The 21,874-nt window shown below is 33.3% G+C and overlaps 2 long non-coding RNA genes across 2 annotated transcripts; both read right to left on the reverse strand.

The window, feature by feature from the left end:
* Nucleotides 1–2,648: 2,648 nt before the first annotated feature.
* LOC132054760 (uncharacterized) lies at nucleotides 2,649–3,692 on the reverse strand. The gene is made up of 2 exons (XR_009414361.1): nucleotides 2,748–3,692; nucleotides 2,649–2,678 (listed from the first exon to the last, which is right to left on the reverse strand). It is a non-coding gene; the product is annotated as an uncharacterized LOC132054760 (long non-coding RNA).
* Nucleotides 3,693–20,402: 16,710 nt separating this feature from the next.
* LOC132054761 (uncharacterized) lies at nucleotides 20,403–21,308 on the reverse strand. The gene is made up of 2 exons (XR_009414362.1): nucleotides 21,261–21,308; nucleotides 20,403–20,830 (listed from the first exon to the last, which is right to left on the reverse strand). It is a non-coding gene; the product is annotated as an uncharacterized LOC132054761 (long non-coding RNA).
* Between the last annotated feature and the right edge of the window lie 566 nt (nucleotides 21,309–21,874).

A 21,874-nucleotide genomic window follows, 5' to 3' on the forward strand; every position in this document is an offset into this window, starting at 1 on the left:
GATGATAGGCTGGGAGAAGTAAGGAAGGAAAGATAATTGATGAGGTGGCATAAATGTTGGCATTCACCTTGTTCTTCTTCTTCCATAATTTTCCTTTCAGGAAAAGGTTTTCCTTTGTTTTGTTGGTTTCACTGTTGGTGGCTACTAATAATGTAAAATACTCCCTTTTGAACCCAAAGTATCGAGGGGTCCTTGTCCTTTCTTTTGGGCTTTGGCCCATTTTCCTTTATTTTATTTATTTATCCTCTGGGGTTATGGTCTTTGTAAGATATGTTATGAATATCATATTTTTGTGTAAAATTTTTCGTATATTATGATGAAGAAATGTGAGTAATGGAAATAATTTTTTAATATAAAAAAATGAAAAAAATGAGAGAAAGTGTCAAAAAAGGGAGAAGAATAGATAAATAGGATCCTTGGCCAAAGAGAAGCTAACGTCACCTTTTTTACTCCTAGCTTTATTATATATACTAGAAAATTTACCCGCGCTTCGTGCGGCAAGGAAAAACTCATTAAACTAATCAAATGATCTTTTCCTAATGTTCAGGTATTTAAAATAACAACGAACAAACTCACATAATAACAGAAATATGGAGAACAGTTCCAACAATAATAGGACCATAACACCCAAATAGTGAAAGAGATTTAGTATAAAATGGAAAAATATTAATGTCCATCCTATGTGTTAATAATATTTGTTTGACTCACAAATATAAAGTATATAAGATTTGGTATTGTCGACAGGAACTTGAAGGAATGATAATCAAGGATCATTTTCTTTTCCTTTTTTTTTGGTCATTAACAGTATAGAACCTTCGACTTCATGTACAATATACACCATACTTATTCTCAAGAATTAATTGCTATTAAGACTTTTTAGAATCAATCATGATATGTTTAGATCAATAGTGAGTATGTGTATATAAATTGGAGATCTAAACTAATGTTGAGTCATCATATTTGACTCAGTTTTTGAAAATATTTTATCAATTTCACCATAATTTGCAAGTGAGGACTTTACCGCTTACACTTTCTAGCATTCAATTACCTATCAAAACAAAGATAATAATACTCAAGAAACGATAAATGAAAAAACACAAGTATTGAGAAAAGAGAATACATATATGTTCTTCTTTTTCTTCATACACCACTTACACATGTAAACATTATGTAGTTTTTGAATCGCGTTATGTATTCTTAAGAGTAGAAACACTCTGTCCACACCACAGGCATATTACAAGAAAGTTTATGCAATCTTGTCGAATATATGATCGAACAATATCTGCACCATAAGCTGAACTCTTCAATCTCAGTTGTTCTTCTCGACATTTGTGAAATACTCAAGTGTTGGATATGCATATCCAAGAATTAGTCAGTAAGTTCACAAAATAAATTTGTCATCTAAGTGAAAAATGATAAGAATGACCGAATGAGTATTTGATGGTCTGCAACTTTCTTTAGACATGAAGTATGAGAAAAGTGCAAAAGATTGAGGAGATAGATAAATAAGAGCACTGGCTTATGAAAGATCAAGCGATAAAAGATATTGCAGAACTAAAAATAACTTTTTTATAAAAATTACCAATTTAAAACTTTAGCAGTATATAAAATCTGAAACTTTTTACACATTATTTATATTAAAAATGTACATGGTGAGAGGTAGATGATGGTGGTTCACCAGATTTCACAATTGTATAGGCCAACAATAAACAAATTTATCTACTTCTAAGAGAGTCAAAGTCCAGAAAATCAAAAGTTTTTATCATCAATCACTATACAAGAAATTCTTCTCAGACGACAAATGCTTGACAAAAACTTTCCATAAGCTTTCTCATAACATTAACGATGAAGACCAAGAAAAGAAGCAAATTCCAAACTACAACGCAAATACCCCCGATTTCAGGTACAACCAAATCAACCCTTTAAAACTTTAGCAGATATTTACAATGCGACCCATGTATAATCAGCAAAACTGTAATTTCACAGTAAAAATAGTACTCCCTTCGTCCCAAAAAGATTGTCTTACTTTCCTTATTAGTTTGTCCTAAAAAAAGATGTATACATTTATATATTTAGAAACAATTTAACTTTGACGGTATTGATTTACAGTCATACAAATATCTAAGGCTTGGTTTGGACCACACATTTCAAAAGTCTTCCTCAACTTCTTAAACTCAGTGCCAAATCAAACTAAGACAATCTTTTTGGGACGGAGGGAGTAACTTTTTCAAGAATACAAAATCCAAATCTTCAACTGCAAGATAAACGTAAAACACGCTCGTTCCATCACTTGCACACACTGAGTTTGATAATTCATATGACGTCAAATGGTACAAAAACTGTATTCAAACCAAACTAACACGCCTATAATCAATGATTAAATCTAAAAAATAATTAACATACACAATTTTGAAAACAAATGCAATCTTGAAGGTTTAAAGAGCTAACCAGATAGGATACCATCAGAAACATGACAAGAAAGTTCCGCATACCACAACAACAAACATGACAGTGGAAGTTGAAATTTCCATCAAAATAGTGATAGTTCAGATGTTTACCTCAAAAATAGACCGTCTTAAATATGTGAACAGACTTGCATAAATATGTAGTGCAACATTGTCGGTGTTAAAACCAAAATCAGATCCGAAGCACCTCCTTCAGGTTTATTTATAAGTAACCTGGACATCACCATTATTAATTTTTTTTTTTTTTTAAAAAGAGTTTGTCAACCATAAAAGAATGCTTACTTGTCATAGTCATTGGTTTGCCTTCTCCATTATCCTGCCTCCATCAAACTTCATAACCAATCTCTATTGAATTAGGTAAAGTAAAACCTTGTTAAAGTTTGGCCTTTACGCAATATTAGCCATAACCTCTTTTGGGCGAGTAATATAGGCAATAACGGTGGTAAATGTGATGAAATTTAGTTTAAATGGTAATTGTAATAAAATTACATTTCAAAGAGCTTTGTGTTACCTGGTGAGTTGTAGCTACCCTCCAAAATATACCAGGAACTGTAGAACCTCCAAGTCAGGGGTTTACGCATATTAGAAATTATTCTCTGAAAATATCTTAAAGGGTTCAAGGGTAGTAGAAGCTAAGAAGTAGATTTAACCCATTTAAAGAGGTGCGATGATGGGGCTATAGACATCAGAAGTCACATAAAAAATGGGGAAAATAAGACAGAGTAAACAATAAAGGAAACGTTTAGTTGAAATAAAACAATTCAGTTGGCAAATATTAAGAGTTAGAAAATGAGAAATTCAGTCATAACAAATCAGACGGAGTATCGTAACAAATAGGATTTGGCCAATAACTGTTTTGTTATCAATCTTTTCCATATAGATTTCCTACTACTTCTTTTGTAATAGGAAATCTATTAATTTGACAGTTGTAGGTAAAATTCTTCGGTGACGGACAAATTGAAAATGCTTCTCCACAAAGGTCGATGGCGGAGTATAGCAGAAACCTCCGCCATAACAAAATAAAGCAGTGAAATAATGTGATCACACCTGATGCCAAAAGAAAATTCCGGTATTCGATATTCGCATTGGGACGTACAAAATTCGAATTTGTGCCGGATAATTCAGTATTAGAGGTGAAATACTTCCTAACGAAAACAACTTAATACCTCTAATTCGAAGCCTCTGATTAAACTCTACGTATTCATAAACAGTAAAAACTGAATATATATATATCTGTGTGTGTGTGTGTGTGTAAAAAAAAAAATCAGATTTCACAGTATGTATATAAATCTACATGCTCTTGTTGTGTCATTAAATGCTCAGATTTTGCCATTCTTCACTGATTCCTTTAAATACAAGATGGATTATCTACTTAGCAGCGGCAGAGACAGAACAGAGGCCCCTTCCTTATCCTTGTTCCCTCACAATCTCCATTAATATTCTAAAGCGCCAGAAGTAAAACAAAGTGGGAAAATAGCATACCTGGGTGGCCTGGAGGGTTTTTGTGCGCCGCAAAGATGAATTCAAAGTCAGAATTCGGTGTAGATGAATATTTGGTAAAGGTTGTTTTGTAGCATCGTAGCTTTTGCAAAAATATGTGAAGCGGTGTTTTATCTTGATATAAATCACAAACTCAAGACAAACAATAAACCAAAACTTGAGTACACCATAATTTTTTTTTTTTTTGGGTCAAATTTAGAGTAACGTATATGAGGTAAAGATTGCTTTAAAGGAATTAGTGAGCTGCATTTGTTGAGAAAAAAACACTCTTCTCTCAAGCTGTAGTCTCTGTGTACGGCATTTTCTCAAACGGTTTATAGTCGTCAAAAAAAGCAGCCCTTTTTTTTTTTTTTTCTCACAGTTAAGTAGGGTACCATTGGTGACATAGTTCCTCTTCACTGCTTTAATGGAAACACACAGAATTAAATAAATCAAAGGCAAGTAACTGGAACATGAAAAATATAATGTAGATGGTAATGAGGAAAGACTATACAGTAATTCAAGAAATTGGGAAAAAGTGAAGTAAGAGAACAATAGAAGAAAAAAAGATCGAGACGCAAGAACATTTCAGAGAGAGTGGAGGGAAAGAATAACGCAGAAATAATGAAGTTTCATGGTAAAGAATCACTTTTGTAATCGTTGCAGAAATTTGTGGGGTGCAATGGGCGAAACGGCGTGCCTATTTTGGGGGATTGTTTTTTTTAAGGCTGTAAAAATGTTTTTTTCCCCTCAAAAATCTATAAGATAAATAATTTTTCTGCTGCATGATCACATAAATAACTAGATTTTTTTCGTACCCTCAATAAATTTGCGATATATAGTTGTGTTTAAATAATATATATATATATATATATATATATATATATATATATATATAAATACAATTAATATAATAAAATAGTTTACTTGTTATCTAAACTTTATTTATTCGTTTAATAAATTTATTAATACCGTTTGATGTCACATTAGCAAGCGATTTTAAAAGTAAAATACTTATTATTTTTTATTTGATAATTTTAATTCTTATTATAATTTTACATTTTTAGTAAATATTTTGATTGACTTTTTAAGGAAGCTTTAAGGATTATAATTTGACTAATTTATCTTATTCATTATTTGATCTTCATTTGATATTTCCTATTTATTAGAGTAAGAATAAAAATAAAAAAGTAATTAAATTGGATATTTATTTTATAAACATAATAAATAAATGACAGGAATAACGAGAGATTAAATATTTTGAAGAAAAGTAATATAAGGTTATATTTTGTTGTGAATAATTTCATTTGCTCTCACCTGGGTTAATATGCAATGAATCCACTATTATTGACTTGATGGAATCTTTGGGTTTATAATATTGTTTGGTTTTTTTAGCAGGTTACCTTTTTTTTTTTTTTTTTTGCGTTGCCTTTTTTCTTAATATGGGTCCATTTTTTCCATTTAGTATTTTAAGATGTTCTTTGTCTGATAATTTTTCTTCTATAAAAATGGGTTGATCATGTTGTATCATTATTGATTTAATTGTTTGGTTTTCTAAACATTTGTTTTTTTAACATTGTTTGTTTCATTAATATTCTATTATTTTTTTTATATTCTTGATAGCAAATATAAAGGTCCATGTTTGGATAAAGAGTTGTTTTTTTTCTTTCTTTTTTTTATTGCTTTTGTTGTTTAGTATATGTACCATCATTTTAGCACTTATATATAATATATATATATATATACATGGAGTTTAAAAATTGATAAAATATAATTTGTCTCCATATCTGGCTTTATTATATTAAAGTTACTTGAGAATACAAAGTCTGCACTTTTTTTTACATTGATTTTTTTAAATATGGGATTAACTTTTTTTTAATATATTGCTTGATTTTGTCAATATGATACTATGTTCAAAACACGATTAATATAACATTGTAGTTTCCTTCATATTTAAAATTTTATTAAAATTGCTACTACATATGTGTTTAATAGCCACAATTTTTTCATTTGTTTAGGAAAAATGAAAAAGTAATTAAATTCTATCTTATTTTCTATATTATTTTAAGTATGTTTTTTAAATTTTTTAATATCTTATGGGTTGATACGCGTTAATCATTATTGATTATTATTTAATTGTTTGATTTTATAAGCATTTGTTTATTAACATTGTTTGTTTTATTAATATGTGAGATCTTTTTTGTTCTAATATTGCTTGGTTATGAACCACTTTTTTGTTCCGTGTATATATGTGAGACTTTTTTCTTCCTTTTTTTAAATTGGTGTTATTTAGTAACTAATATGAAGCATGGGTCTAAACATTTTATATTTTTTTTTTTTTTTTTTATAAATTAATTAAAAAATATATTATATTATTTTTTTTATATTATATATATATATACTATATTCAAAAAAACATGATTGATATAACAGATTTTAAAATTATCTAAAAACTTTAGATATTGGTGTTTTATATCGTACAAATCACTTTTTTTTTTTTTTTTAAATTTTAATTTTTTTTTTTTTTTGTTTATATATTGCTTGGGATTTTGTCAATATGGGAAATATGTTCAAAAAGATTAATATAACATTGTAGTTTTCCATATTTAAAACTTTTATTATAAGATAATACAATACGCATGGTGTTTAATACAACATTTTTTTTAATATTGTTTGTTTTTTAATTATGAGATTCACTTTTTTTTTAATATTGCTTAATTTTGTTAATATGGGGTTCACTTTTTTTTTCCGTGAGTTTGGATGTGGTGTGTTCCAATTTTTTTTTTTAATACTTTTTTGTTTAATATGGGGCCCACAATTTTTTTAATATTTTTTTTTTTTGGTACAATTTTGTTTTTTTTTTTTTTTTAATTATGGGTTGTTTAATATGGAGCCAAAATATATTTTTTTTTTCATGGAGAGGCCCCCTGACGGACGACGCCCCCAACCCATGCTTCTTAATAGTAGAAATATGATTGATTTTAAGAGTAGCTTTTGAGGAAACAATATTTATTTTCTTTCCTAATTTTTTGTTGGAAAATCATTTCATCCAGGTTTCACGTTTTGTATTTTTCACAATTTGGTCACCTACTTGCATGCTTCTTATTGGGGTTTATAATAATACTAGCAATATATGCCCGTGTATCATGTCTACTCACTTTAATTAGTCAGTCTTTAAGGTTTGTATTTTGAAAATAATTTTTGAAAATATTCTAATTGTTATTATATATAGCAACATGTATAAAATGTATTTTATGTACCATCACTTTAGTTATAATTAAAAAAATGGAGTTTAAAAATGAAAAATATATGATGGCATTAAGTCTTTGAGATGAAAAGAGTTGGACTTTTTTCTCATTGTCATGACAATAAAAGTTGTTCATCGATGTGAAAAATAAAATTACTAAGAATGAGGGAAAATTAATAATTTGATTCTAATTTTTTTCTTTTAAATTCTTTAATATCTTATATGTATAATTGCAAGTTGATATCCATTTCAAAAAACTGCTCAAATCCACACATAAGAACCATTGTTGTATATATTGGATTTTTTAAAAGCAAAGCTAATAAAATATTTTTATTAAATTAATTAAAAAATATATTATAATTTTTTATATTAAAAATTATAGATAAAAAAATTGTTACAAAGAATTAAAATTAGAAAGATATATGTTATATCGTAAATCACCAAATTTTAATTAAAATGAAAATATAAAGTAATACATTTTATAAATGTAAAGAAACAATAATCGGAGACTAGAAAAGAGTAAATAAGTAAAGTATTGACAAAGAAGGAAAATAGGAATAAAAGTCACTCCCTTCACTTTTACTTGTCTATGTTAACATATCAAGAAAAAAATTCTTCTTCTTATTTTACCCTTCACATTAATTACTCATTTTCAAATTATTTTCGAGGCTATTGAGACTATACACCAATAAATATGGATATTATAATAAAATATATATCAATTTATTAATTGCTAAAGAACGTAAAAAGTCAAAAGTGGACAAGCTAAAATTGAAGACTTACACTAATAACATATGAAGTGGGATAAAAAGTAGTTGGTTAAAATAATTATATATACCCCCCCCCCCCCCCCCTCCATTCACTTTTACTTGTCTATGTTAGCGTATCGAGAGAAAGAAATTTGTGTTCTTATTATTCATTTTATCCTTCACATTAATTACCATTTTCAAATCATTTTCTAAGGCTATTGAGACTTACACTAATAAAGAAATCATGGTAAAATATATAAAAGTCCCATATCACTTGCCACTTTATTTTACTTACAAAATTAAATAAAAGATGTATTTTACTATCTTACCCTATCTCTCTCCAATAAATACATTCTAATCAAAATTGACTATTTTCAAGAACATTTATTACTAAGGGTAAGATGGGAAAGATTTAATTAATTTTATCTTGATTTTGTCAATGAACAAGTAATTTGGACATATGGCCAAGTAATATGGGACGGAGAGGATAAGATGGGAAAGATTTTAATTAATTTTTTCTTGATTTTGTAAATGAACAAGTAATTTGGACATATTTTTAATAATGTGGCCAAGTAATATGGGACGGAGAGAGTACTGCACTTATTAATTTTTAAAGAACGTGAAAGTCAAAAGTCAAGTATAAGTGCACGGAGGAAATAAATGTGTCAGAGAATTAAATTTGAAGTGCATACGTGTATACATGAGAAGAGATAAATATTCAGTATTATGACATATGTTCACGTGGGATAAAAAAGTAGTTGGTTAAATTATACGATTTATGTAGCTTGTGGTACAAATTTGTATTGCTGTGTTAGTCCTCTCTTCACACTTATATTTCATTTATTTATTAATTCTTAAAGAACTTGAAAAGTCAAAAGTCAACAAGTATAAGTGCACGGAGGAAATAAATGTGTCGGAGAATTAAATTTGAAATACGTACATGTATACATGGGAAGAGATAAATATTCATTACTATGACATATGTCCACTTGGGATAAAAAAGTAGTTGGTTAAAATGTAAAATTTATAATAGCTTGTGGTACAAATTTGTATTGCTATGTTAATCCTCTCTTCACACTTATATATATTTATTATTATTATTAGAAATTTAGATATAACATAATATAATAGAAATAGATGTGTACAACATGAAATGCTCTATGTACAATTTCTTAATGCTATGTTGCTCCTCCTTTGGCACTTATATATAATAGAAGTACGTGCAACAAAAAATGACTTAATTACTATAACTATACAAATAAATATACCGCATGTTAGAGTTTCTTTTAAAAGTTGTAGTTGCTGATTTATATCTTTTGACACCGTTTTCAACTCAACACTGAAGGCAAATTTGAATTCTTTAGGAGCCTGTTTGGAAAGCCACGTGGTAATTGGAATTGGTGTAATTACTACCCTAGTAATTACACAGTCTAGTAATTACATAATATTGTAATTATAATGACCTGTTTGTTTGTCATAGTGTAATTACACAGTTAGTTTAATTTAAAAATAAAATTTGATTATACAAAATTTAAAATTAATATTTAATTATACAAAATTTAAAATTAATATTTAAAAAATATGTGCCTTTATAAATGATATTAAATTATTTATTTAATAATACATTGTTTCTTGAAAATATGTTAATTAATAATCATATATTTGTAACTAATATTATAACAAATAATTGATATATAATTTCAAATTAATAATATTTTAATTGATTATAAAACTTAAAAGCATATCTTTTTTGTGAGAACATCATGAGATTGGATGTTTGACAAAAAAAAGAATATTTATAAATATAATGCCATAACATTATTCAAATGTTTGACAATAATTCTATCAACTGTAAGTGAAAAATAAACAGCATGTAATGTGAAATAACAAGTCAATAGTACTAAAGCAAATATTTTTAAAATCGAAAATATAACCCAAATTCAAAATCCAAAAGAAAAAAAAATTTAACATAATATTCTTATGTCAAATTCCTACTTTACATAAGTAAGTTTCAACGTAACATAAGTAAATACTCCTATCATACAAAAGAAAGGGAAAATGTAAGTCTATAACCTCATTCACAACGAAATTTTACTTTAATAACGTCACTCATTATATGCCAAGTTTGTTAATGACTCATTCTTTCTAATATTAAGAGATGTAGTTTCAAAAATTAGAATATTAACACGGTTATGCTAAATGATAAAATAAAAAAATAAAAAAAATACGAGCAATTACATGGAACCACGAGAAGTAAAGTTGGGAATGAGAAGAAAGGAAATGAAATAATATACTATAAAAAGAAAAATATATTTATAAAAAATAAAAATAATTAAAAAGTAAAAATAGAAAAGACATTAAATAATAGACATAAAAAATAAATTAGAAAAGAAATTAAAATAAAATAAAAAATAAATTAAATAATAGAAATAAAAATAAATTAAAAAAGAAAGAAATTAAAATTAAAATAAAATCAAAAAAGAAATAAACGAAAAGGTAACTCAGAATTACAGGGTGTGTAATTACACCCAATTCTCACTTTCTTGAGAGAATGGAGAGTGTAATTACACCCTCTCAATTACACCCAATTCCCACCTAACTGTGTAATTACCTGGTCAAACAAACAGGCCAAACTGTGTAATTACACTCAATTCCAATTACCTGGGTGGCTTTCCAAACATGCCCTAGAGAAATAAATGCAGAGTGCCACTAGCAGTGTGAATTTAAAATAAATAAATAAATACTATATTTTAAAATTGTATTACTACATAGCTTGAGCAAAAGTTTGTGGATGGTGGATTTGACAACTATCATATAGTAAAATTTATGGTCCAACAGTAAAATTTATAGTCACAACGAAGTAGAAGTTTGGAATGTTTGCTCCTCAAACACCAATTTTATCATGGGTGATGTTGAAGGCATGTCTTCATTTGTGCCGAGTTTTTGAACTCAAGAGTTTTTGTCAAAATTTTATGTATTTATTAAAAACGTATTAAACAACTATAAATATTTGACGGTAAACCTAGTTCGTTATTATTATAGTATTAACTTAAGATCAATGTAGACACCCAGAAACTTCTAATCAGAATTGGTCTATGATAACTATCCAACATCATTAATTAACGTATAAAGTGAAACCTTTTTTTCTTTTTTCTTGTTTTCTTTTTCTTTTCGAATATTTGAAGGGCCATGAAAAAGTTCGAGATAGAAGGGAATATAGATAGGAACAGAAGAACGAAGAGTCTCCAACTAACATAGAAAAAGATAAATAACTGATTAAATTAAGCAAAGTCATTAGCTTCAAGTATAGCTAAAGCCAAACAAAGGTGGGTGTTGAGATCTAGGCTCCTAATCATGAAATCCTCGGTATAAATTGATTATTGTTGATTAGCTTACTGTTTATATCATCTAGAAGTGTAGATTAATACATTCTAGGGCTGAATTGCTTGATAGTCCAAGAATCTAATTATGAGACTTAGGGTTTCACCCAAATTTGGGGGTTTTTACTAATTGATGAAATTGAAGGGTCTAATGTGATTAGAAACCCATGAATTTAAGGATTATGATTGTTGGGACTATGGGTAAAGTAATTTCATCCTTAATTTCCCGTTTTTTTCCTCGTGACTCATTAGGGGTATTTTGAGTAACCTTTCCCGAATTAATTTCTCATTCGATTAGTTGGTTGTCGTGGTTATTTACTTACTTGCGGTGTTATTTACTAGACTACCATCGTTCTGAGGCGCTTTGGAAATAGAAGGCTCGTGTGGAGTAGTTCGTGGCTCTTGTTCTGCTTTTGAGGTAGGTTATGGCTTACCTTAGTTAGACTTTGATTAGCGAAACATATATATTGTGTAGAATTGATGGGAGAAAGCATGATTAGGTCTTCGGACATGATGTCTGGTTGGATATTACCTAGGTTGCTATGACTTCTGACTATGTGGGTTTGTCGCCATTATTTACGCATTGTGATGGTGTATTTGTATTCATACTGTGGTGATTTGAGATGGGATTCTATCAGGTTGGTTGATTGTGGCTTGTTGCCCTGTTATTGTGATTAGTCTTGTTGCCTTAATTGTTGTGTTGTGATACATGTTGCACTCATTTCTCTCTTGTTGTGTCATTTATCATCGGAGAAAGAAAGGATAATGAGATTAGGCCTGAATCGGGTTGTATAATTATGATGATATCATGCATGGCATACATTCTCATTTCACATGTATATTGACATTGAATAGTGACTTGGTATTAATGATGATACATGAGAAAATAGAGCACTTTGGTGACACAAGACTTAGTTATGAGGTGTACTTGTTATATTTTTAAGTAAAGGGTGTCATAGACTCGTTATGTTGATTGAGATGGTTGTATGATTCATTCCATGGTTGAGCTGATTTATCTAAGTGACCCGTACTTTCATTGGCATTTGATTTCATTGATTTATCATGCTTACTTTTGACTTGAACCATATTTTGAATACTCATCTTGCATACAATATATGTATATAAGGCACATCTAACATGGGGTGAGGATGTGGCCTATCTTGTGATATATATATATATATATATATATATATATATATATATATATATATATATATATATATATATATATATATATATATATATATATATTTGACAAGGGGTGAGGATGTGGCCTATTTGTGAACTCGTGATCCGGATTTGTTCCGGAGCGAGTGGACTCGTGATCCGAGGTATATTCAGGAGCGAGGGGTACATGAACTTCGCGGGTCCCCTATGGGTCATGACTATTGAGCGAACAATGCCTTTAGCATATGTGTACAGGTTTGAGGTATTTGGCCAGTGCATTGCATTGCACAACATTGCATTTTATTCTGCATCATCATATGGCTCTTCACGTCTGATTTGATATGGTCTGTTCATATCATTCGTATACTTGTAATCTATTTCCAGACAGTATTCCTTTTGATATTATGAACCTTGTATGGCAACATTCAGATAGTTCTTGTTATATATTCAGACATATGTGTTTATTAGTGGCTCTTGGGCTGACTTAGACCAGATGCCTTAGGTAGAAGATGTATTTCACACTTATTCTCTTTTAATTGATATTGAGATTTATTATTATTCCATTGTTCTTCCGGATTGATAGATTGCATGTTAGGTAAGGGAAGGGTTCGCCTACCAAGGTAGGAAATGGTAGGTGCCCGCACGACTAAGTGATTTTGGGTCGTGATATTTCCCAAATTCGAACCATTTCTTTTCCATTCACAAAGTTGAAACTTAGAGGAGATTTTGGGGCGATTTGTGGAAGCTTGTGGGTGATTCTTCTTGGGGTAAGTTCTTTATACCATCTTTTATGTTTGTCTATGGCTTAAGTTTAGATTCCGTGGTAGTTTCATCAACTAGCTGGGAAGATGGGGTCATAAACCCTAGGATGATTATTATAATTTTTTTTTGGATCTAATTGAGTTTTATTGGGAGATTTACTGATTTCTATCATCTAATCAATGGGTAATTAGTCCCAACAGCCCAAAACACTCCTAAGTGCCTTGGGAACCAAACCGAACATCCCACCAGGTCACAAACGACCATCCGGACCTCTTAGAATCGACGAAATTTCGAAAAAAGTCTGTTTACCTAAAAATCAACTTTGGGTCAAACATTTTTCGCTTAAAGACTCAGATTCTCAAAAGTCTCACTAAAACTCACCCGATGAACTCGGCAACCGTGCCACCCATCCTCACGGGTCAAAATCATACTAATAGGGCTCAGGAAAGGGTCGACGGAGGCAAAAGGGTCAAAAACACTATAACAACCCGACATTACATGTATATAAATTTTTAAAACATTTTATACATAAAAGATTTACTTATAATGTAATTTATTAATATTTCTTAAGTTTTTTCATAATTTTTGTTGTAACGACCCGTTTGGTCGTTATAGTTCTTTTGGCACTTTCGCCTGCTCCCGAGCGTTAAATAGCTTCCTTTTGACCCGAAGGGACCGCTGACACGCTTCTCGAGGTGTCTAGACTGGATTCGGGTAACTTTGGTGAAAATATCGGCTTAAAAGTGAAAGTGGTTGACCCGAAGTTGACTTTTGAGCAAATGAACCTTTTTCGAAATTCCGTCAATTCCGAGAGGTCCGGATAGTTGTTTAATACTTGTGTGTGCATTTGATTCGGTTCCCAATGCATTCGGATGCATTTCGAGACATTGGATAGGAAATGGGAATTAAGGCATCGGTAGTTGACTCGGTCAATGAGACCTCCGTTAGGAATTTCGAGGCCACAGACGAGTTCGTAGCGCGTTTTTATGTGAGACTAAGTATCTAGTATATGAGCAGATGGCCTCGGGAGTTAGTCAAAAAATCAGATCGAAAGAAAATATTGGGCCAAGTTTCTGGTGTTTGGTGCCCGCTTTGGCGGCATCAACACCGCTGGGGCGGTAGCCCTGCCGTTGGCCATGGAGGTTCAGACCGTTGGCCATGGAGGTTCAGACTCTGGCCAAGGAGGCTGTGATTGATTCTGAGGGCATTCTGAGGATTAGGGGATGCGTATGCGTTCCTCTTGTTGGTGATTTGATTCAGTTGATCTTATCTGAGGCCCACAGCTCTCGCTATTCCATTCATCCGAAAGTGACTAAGGTGTATCGTGACTTGAGACAGCGCTATTGGTGGTGCCGTATGAAGAGGGATATAGTTGATTTTATGGCTAAGTGTGGGAATTGTCACAAGTAAAGTATGAGCACCAGCGACCCCGTGAAGTGTTTCAGAGGATGCCCATTCCCGAGTGGAAGTGGGAGAGGATTACCATGGACTTTGTCACAGGTCTTCCGAAGACCCTTGCAAGTTTGATTCTATTTGGGTGATAGTGGATCGATTGACTAAGTCTGCTCACTTTGTCCTGGTTCAGGGTTCTTATACCGTGGAGAAGTTAGCCAAGATGTATATTCGAGATATTTTGAGATTACATGGGATCCCTATTTCTGTTGTATCTGATCGGGGTGCTATCTTCACTTCCCGATTCTGGAGAGTATTTCATGAATAGTTGGGTACCCGATTGGACTTTAATACAGCTTTCCGTCCCCAGACCGATGGCCAATCCTAGTGGACCATTCAGGTGCTCGAGGACACGTTGAGGGCGTGTGTTATTGACTTTGGCGGTCATTGGGATCAGCACTTGCCCTTGGTAGAGTTTGCGTACACCAATAGTTATCATTCAAGTATTGGTATGGCGCCTTTTTAGGCCTTATATGGTAGGAGGTGTAGATCTCCGATTGGTTAGTTCGATGGATTCGAGGCTCTACCCGGGAGCACGAATCTATTGAGAGAGTCCCTTGAGAGAGTGAGAGTTATTTAGGCCAGACTTGTGGCGGCTCAGAGCTGGCAGAAGATGTATGCGGACCGGAAGGTTCGGGATTTGAAGTTTGCTATGGGTGATCAGGTTCTATTGAAGGTTTCACCCATGAAGGGTGTTATGAGGTTTGGTAAGAGGGGCAAGTTAAGGCCCAGATACATTGGCCCGTTTGAGATAGTGGATTGTGTAGGCGATGTAGTTTATGAGTTAGCATTGCCGCCAGGCTTGGCGGGAGTCCATCCGATTTTTCATGTCTCGATGCTGAAGAAATACCACGCCGATGGTACCTATATTGTCTGTTGGGATTCTATGTTGCTTGATGAGAATTTGACTTATGAGAAGGATCCTAACACAATCCGAGATAGGCAGGTTCGAAAATTGAGGTCTAAAGAGATTGCTTCTGTGAAGGTGCAATGGAAGCACCGCCCTGTGGAAGAGGCTACTTGGGAGACTGGATCCGACATGCGTAGCCGATATCCCCAGTTGTTCACTGATTCAGGTATTTACCTATTTTCCTTCTTTACTTGCTCGGGAACAAGCAACGGTCTAATTGGTATCTGATGTAACGACCCATTTGGTCATTATAGTTATTTTGGCACTTTCGCCCGCTCCCGAGCGTTGATTAGCTTCCTTTTGACCTAAGGGGACTGTTGACACGCTTCCCGTGGTGTCTAGATTGGATTCGGGTAACTTTGGTGAAAATATAGGCTTAAAAGTGAAAGTGGTTGACCCGAAGTTGACTTTTGGGCAAACGAACCTTTTTCAAAATTTCGTCAATTCTGAGAGGTCCGGATAGTCGTTTAGAACTTGTGTGTGCGTTTGATTTGGTTCCCAATGCATTCGGATGGATTTCGGGACATTGGATGGGAAATGGGAATTAAGGCATCGGTAGTTGACTCGGTCAACGAGACCTCCGTTAGGAATTTCGAGCCATTTTTATGTGAGACTAGGTATCTGGTATGTGAGCAGATGGCCTCGGGAGTTAGTCAAAAAATCAGATCAAAAGAAAAATATTGGGCCAAGTTTCTGGTGTCTGGTGCCCGCTTTGGCAGCGCATCGGCACGATTGGGCGGTAGCCCCGGCGAAGCGGTGCCGGCCCACTTTGGCTTGACCGGCCGAAGCGATCGGGTGGCCGCCGGGGCGGCGCGCCTTTGGACCGATCCCGATTACCACTACGACGGTGACGGCGGATCGTGCATTTAATAAGTCTTAAATGAGTCTTAGACCCTCATTATTTCATATCTCGAATTTGGGGCTTGGGAAGGCTGTTCTTGGAGATAAATTGAAGGAAATCTTGGCGGTAAAACCTTGTCTAATTCTTTACTTCTCTTTAATCACAATCATCTTAGACTTTCCCCTTCCCTTTTCAATCCCTTAGAAATGGAATTTGAAGGAAGGTTTTGGGAGATTTTTCTCTAAGTGTATACTTGATAAATTGATGATGTCAATGTTAAAATGTGATGAATCTAAGGTTAGTAATCATATACCTTTCACTTTTAAGGTTGAATTCATACCCAATTTGGGGGTTTTTTACTAGAATCGATTCGGGGATAATTCTTGAGCTAAATCAACAATTAATGATGGGGTTATGATTACCTAGGATTCAATTTGGTATTCTACCCGTGAATTTCCCGTTTAGCCATTATGGGCCCGTCTCCCCCAATTTCAAGGGTTAAAATGGACCTAATTGATATCATAGCAATATTAGTATCATTATTCATGATTTCTAACTTAGAATTCGATTATGCTTAGACTACTTTGGTTCTGAGCTTCAGAGAAGGTGCAAGGCGATAGAGTGACTTGTTGGTGTTGGAGTTCGGCAGTTCAGGTAGGTTATGGTTTACCTTTGGTGAGACTTAGTATAGTGAATCACATATTTAGATTATGATGTCGGAGACAGCATGTGAACCTTCGGGTGTGAAGTTGGGATGGACATTGACTTAGGTTGGGCCCTGATGTGTGTTGAGACTAGCCACCCTGTTATGCGTGTTTGATTGTTTAATTGTGTTGGCTTGATGCCATGTTTAGTTGGTAGATAACGAAGGTCGCTTGTTGTCCTGATTTGGATAGGGTTGACATACCCGTTGGTGGTATTTGTACTTGATATATTATTGGCGTACCCGTTGTTGGTACTTGAGATTATTGATATATTATTGGCGTATCCGCTGTTGGTACTTGATTATATATGTTGGCATACCCACTGTTGGTATTGTGATGTGATGCATTGTCGGCGTACCCCGTTGAGGTACTTGTGATATTGAGCTTGCTTGTTGATGATTGACATATGCATTGCACGCATTGTCTCATAATTATCATGCATGGCCGATATCCGGTGATGATCTGATATCGTTGATTGACTGAAACTGATATTTGATAAACTCTTTTACTTGAGTGATTTGAAAAAGGCCGATGTCCGAAGATCCATTCCGGAATCGTTGTTTATATGAAACTGACAGTTGATAAACTCTTTTACTTGAGTGATTGTGAGGAGGCCGATGTCCGAGGTTGAATTCAGGAATCGTTGATTTATGACATTGATATTTGACAACTCTTTTGAGTGATTGTGAGGAGGCCGATGTCCGATGGCTATATTCGGGCATCGTTGTTGCATGGCCGATTCCGATGTTATCCCGGATTCGATTGTAGTGCATGGGCTCCGCGGGTCCCTCAGAGTGGTGCCGGTGAGACTCCCTCTGTGAGCAATTAGCCAGAGTCCCGTCTGTCTGTTTGGCAAAGATCCGGGACAGGTGGCACTCAGACTTCGCGAGTCGCACTGGGTTGTGCTGCCAAGACGTCGATATTTCTATCCGGAGTGCATGTGTACATCTCATTTGCATAGCATGGCATGGCATCACATTCATGCCATTATTGCATTGCGTTATGACTTGAGTGAGATGTCGTGATGATTGTATTGTGACGATTGTGGTGTTGATTCTATTGTGTTGATTGTTCCAGGATTAGATATACTCAGACTTATTATATTGGTGTTAGATACTTACACAGGTGTTGATGGATACTCGATTACGATTATATTGTTCCATGCGTGATTGGTTTACTTGTTTATCTGCGTTGTTTTCTGAATTGTGTTAATTATGCTTGGTAGGCCTATGATGCCTACCGCATCGTTGTTTGTCTTGTTCCGCACTTCTTTGCATTCTTTTATGAATGCAGAGTATCAGGCCGGATCTACCTTTCTGAGTTGTGGCTAATCGACTCCTCGGCTTCTACTTGAGTTTTCCAGGGTGAGCATGGCGTCCGCTGACCCCGAAGACTCTTCTATTGCTTATGTCTTACTTTTCTTCCAAGACATGCTTTGAGAAATTTATGTATTATTATTAAGACCTTAGTACTCGGAAATAGATGCTCTTGTATGACCAGACCAGATACTGGGGTGGATTCATTTACTTCCGCACTTATCTATATTATATTAATTGTGAGACTTACGTCATTTATTTCTTCCGCTATTTTATTATATTTATTGATTGTGAACGTTGAGCTAAGGGTTCGCCTACCGAGGTGGGAATGGTAGGTGCCCCATCACCTAGGCTAAAATGGGTCGTGACATTTGTCTTTTAACATATTATTTCAAGTTTGGACTTAAAATTTTGAATGTTCCAATAAGATTTATAGCTTATAGATGTTAGTAACTCAAATAAAGTCAAAACCAAGTCAATATTAATGCTAACAAAAGTAATTCAAGCCAAACACTAAGAATGATAATAATGTTGGATATCTATTATTTAGTTTTGCATTGTTAGTTCAAACAATGAAAATACATAACTTAATATTTCTTTTTATCCTGTAATTAATACTTATTAGCCACACTTATTTTAGCATAATTTAGTATGTTTAGGTGATGCTCATTTTTTTAGGGGATGATCATCTTCATTATATCTTATTGATTAACTAAATTTATTTTATGCTATTTCATTATCTTTTTTATTGAATATTTTATTACAATGTCATCACTCATTTCACGTTTTTGTTCTTTTCTTAAGAAACACCTTAATTATATAGTTGTATCTTACTAGGACTAAAGAAATATTTGAAGTAAAAGTTATATTTTGTATGAAAAAATTTTGGAAAAAAAAACCCCGAGAAAACTGAAAAGCCCAGGTCGAAAAACCTGGCTTTTATTGGTTTGGTTTGATTTATCGATTTAAAAACCCGACACAATTGGTTTGGTTTGGTATTTGAAAAACCCAAACCAACTAGGTCCATGTACACTCCTACAATATATCTTTCTTTTTTTATCGTTACGTAAAAACAGTTGGAGAATCGTCGCTCATTTTACTAGCAATCAAACCCATTTGGCCATGAGAAATTTTCATTTTTTTGGGAAAAGTTTTTCACTTTCAGTACATTCAAATAACAAAACATTCTTTGCAAAATCTATAGCCAAACACAACTCCAACTTCAAAATTCCAAATAAAGTGAAAAATATTTGATTTTCATGACCAAACAACTAACTAAACCATATCGGGTTTTTTTCTGGCAAAACATACCTACAATTTGCATTGCGTTATATTTTTTTTGCACTTAACTGAATGTGTTATTGTATTATGTTTTTTACAGTCGAATAGGTGGACAGACCGGAAGATAACTTCAACTCCCCCAACCAGACATAAAGGAGACGTACATTTCTTTTTCTTTAAGGTGGGGGTGAAGGAATACAACAATTGATAGGCAACCCATGATAGAGGTAACCTTGCCCATAGCTTTTCCAGTTCAGTAATCCATACGATCTTTAATTGGGTTCTTATTAATAATTGGACCAAGTTTTTTCTTACCAACTGTTCAACTCTGTTATGCTAGTTAGTCGAATGGGATTTCAAGGGAACAGAGAGAACATACCCTATTTGATATTTCATTCGAAAAAAAGAACTGCAACCACATTTACAAATAAACACCTTTTTAAAGGGATGTTAGCTTTCCAAAATTTTCAGTCACTGTTTAATGTCTTCAACAGTGAATAGTACATGTACATTTCACAGTACCTATACAATCATACTGTAAAACTTACCAGCACCAAACGTTTGCACTAAATCGATCAAGTAACCTTAGTTTAAAATGCACAACTTAACAATGGTTAAGTGATAAATGTGTGTGCAAAAACACATGCCGTGCATTCATTGATTTGATATAAACAGAGGGCGTAGAAAATGACCAAAACTAGGATTCACGAAAAACCAAGTCATTATCACATAAAGCAGAAGACTTGCTTATTTCTGTGACAAAAACAAAAATGTGAGACAACTTGAGTTTTAGAGTTAGTTGGTTTGAAGAAGAGAGGGTAAAGATAATTACAGTCAAGGGCAGAAATAAACTAACTTGGAAAAATCTCCCTCTCTAAAATGGAGAAAATCAAGAAATCTAAACAAAAGAGTACAACAAAATACCAAGTTAAAATTGGATCTACTAAGGGAGTATCAAGTTAAATTTGGATCTAATGAGATACTATCATTGAACATATTTCCTTGCATGGCGATCCGCTGCAATCGATAACGACTGTATTGTAACAGGGAATGATGGACCGGGAATGATGGACCCATCTGCAAATTTCAAGAATCATTATGCAATTAGAATCTTGATCACTGAATTATGCCAGAAATTCTAAACATGAAACGAACATAAGGCACCAAAAGGATAGACATATTCAAGCATATCAACAATGCAATGCACACCCCATATATGAAAATGGCAAACGGCTACCAAAATAGTGAACTCCATTGAGGGACCTTTGCAAGCCATACTTTACTCATGTAACGCAATGATTAAAGTGCTTGAACACCGACATCAAGATATTCATAAAGGCAAAGCAGGAACTCCCTCAAAACATCGTGTTTGAGGATCTATCAAGAGCCACATTTGAAAGGTTCTTGTCCAATACCTCAGATTTTTACTTTTCAGTTTATATATGTACTTCGAAAGATTCCTATGAAGGCACCAGCTTTTACTAAGAATGTAAGTCTGGGAGCTTACCGTGCTGCACAGATGGACTGTATTCACATAACCAGCATATTTTGAGCCTGCATTACAGAAAAAGCAAATTGTTACCAACAAATGGAGATGACAAAGAAGTTGCTACCACCGAAGTTGGATCTGATAAGTTGCATTCTTCCGCATACACAGAAAAAGAAGTTTTTTGGTCAGCCAGAAAGTCACATTCCTTTTCTTTACTTTCATACCTTATAACTTAGGGAGTACAATTTTGCATACTTTTCTGATAACTAAATGAATCTAAATAGGAGGGAAGAGAGGGTAGGCAGGGGGTTTTAGCCCCAGGTGGGTTGGGGATGCATTGGTGTGTTTTTATTGATCCAGAAAATCTTTTCCCTCAAATTTTTAAGGAAAAGATTTTCCTCCATTTTCTCCTATTTTGAGGAAAACGTTCTCCAAGATATTTAGTGCAACCAAACAAATTCCGTCATACCAAACACAACCCTAGGGACGCTTAAAAATCTCTGCATGAATAAGAGGAGGAGGCAAGTGAGGAGGAGGCAAGTGTACCTTCCCAATTCCTACATGCACAATTGCAGTTTTGTTTTTTTTGAAAGGTACGCCTCGGTTAGCATCTTTCACTGCTTTTGTGATAT

The sequence above is a fragment of the Lycium ferocissimum genome, chromosome 4 (genome assembly GCF_029784015.1).
Source record: "Lycium ferocissimum isolate CSIRO_LF1 chromosome 4, AGI_CSIRO_Lferr_CH_V1, whole genome shotgun sequence".
Lineage (NCBI taxonomy): Eukaryota > Viridiplantae > Streptophyta > Magnoliopsida > Solanales > Solanaceae > Lycium > Lycium ferocissimum.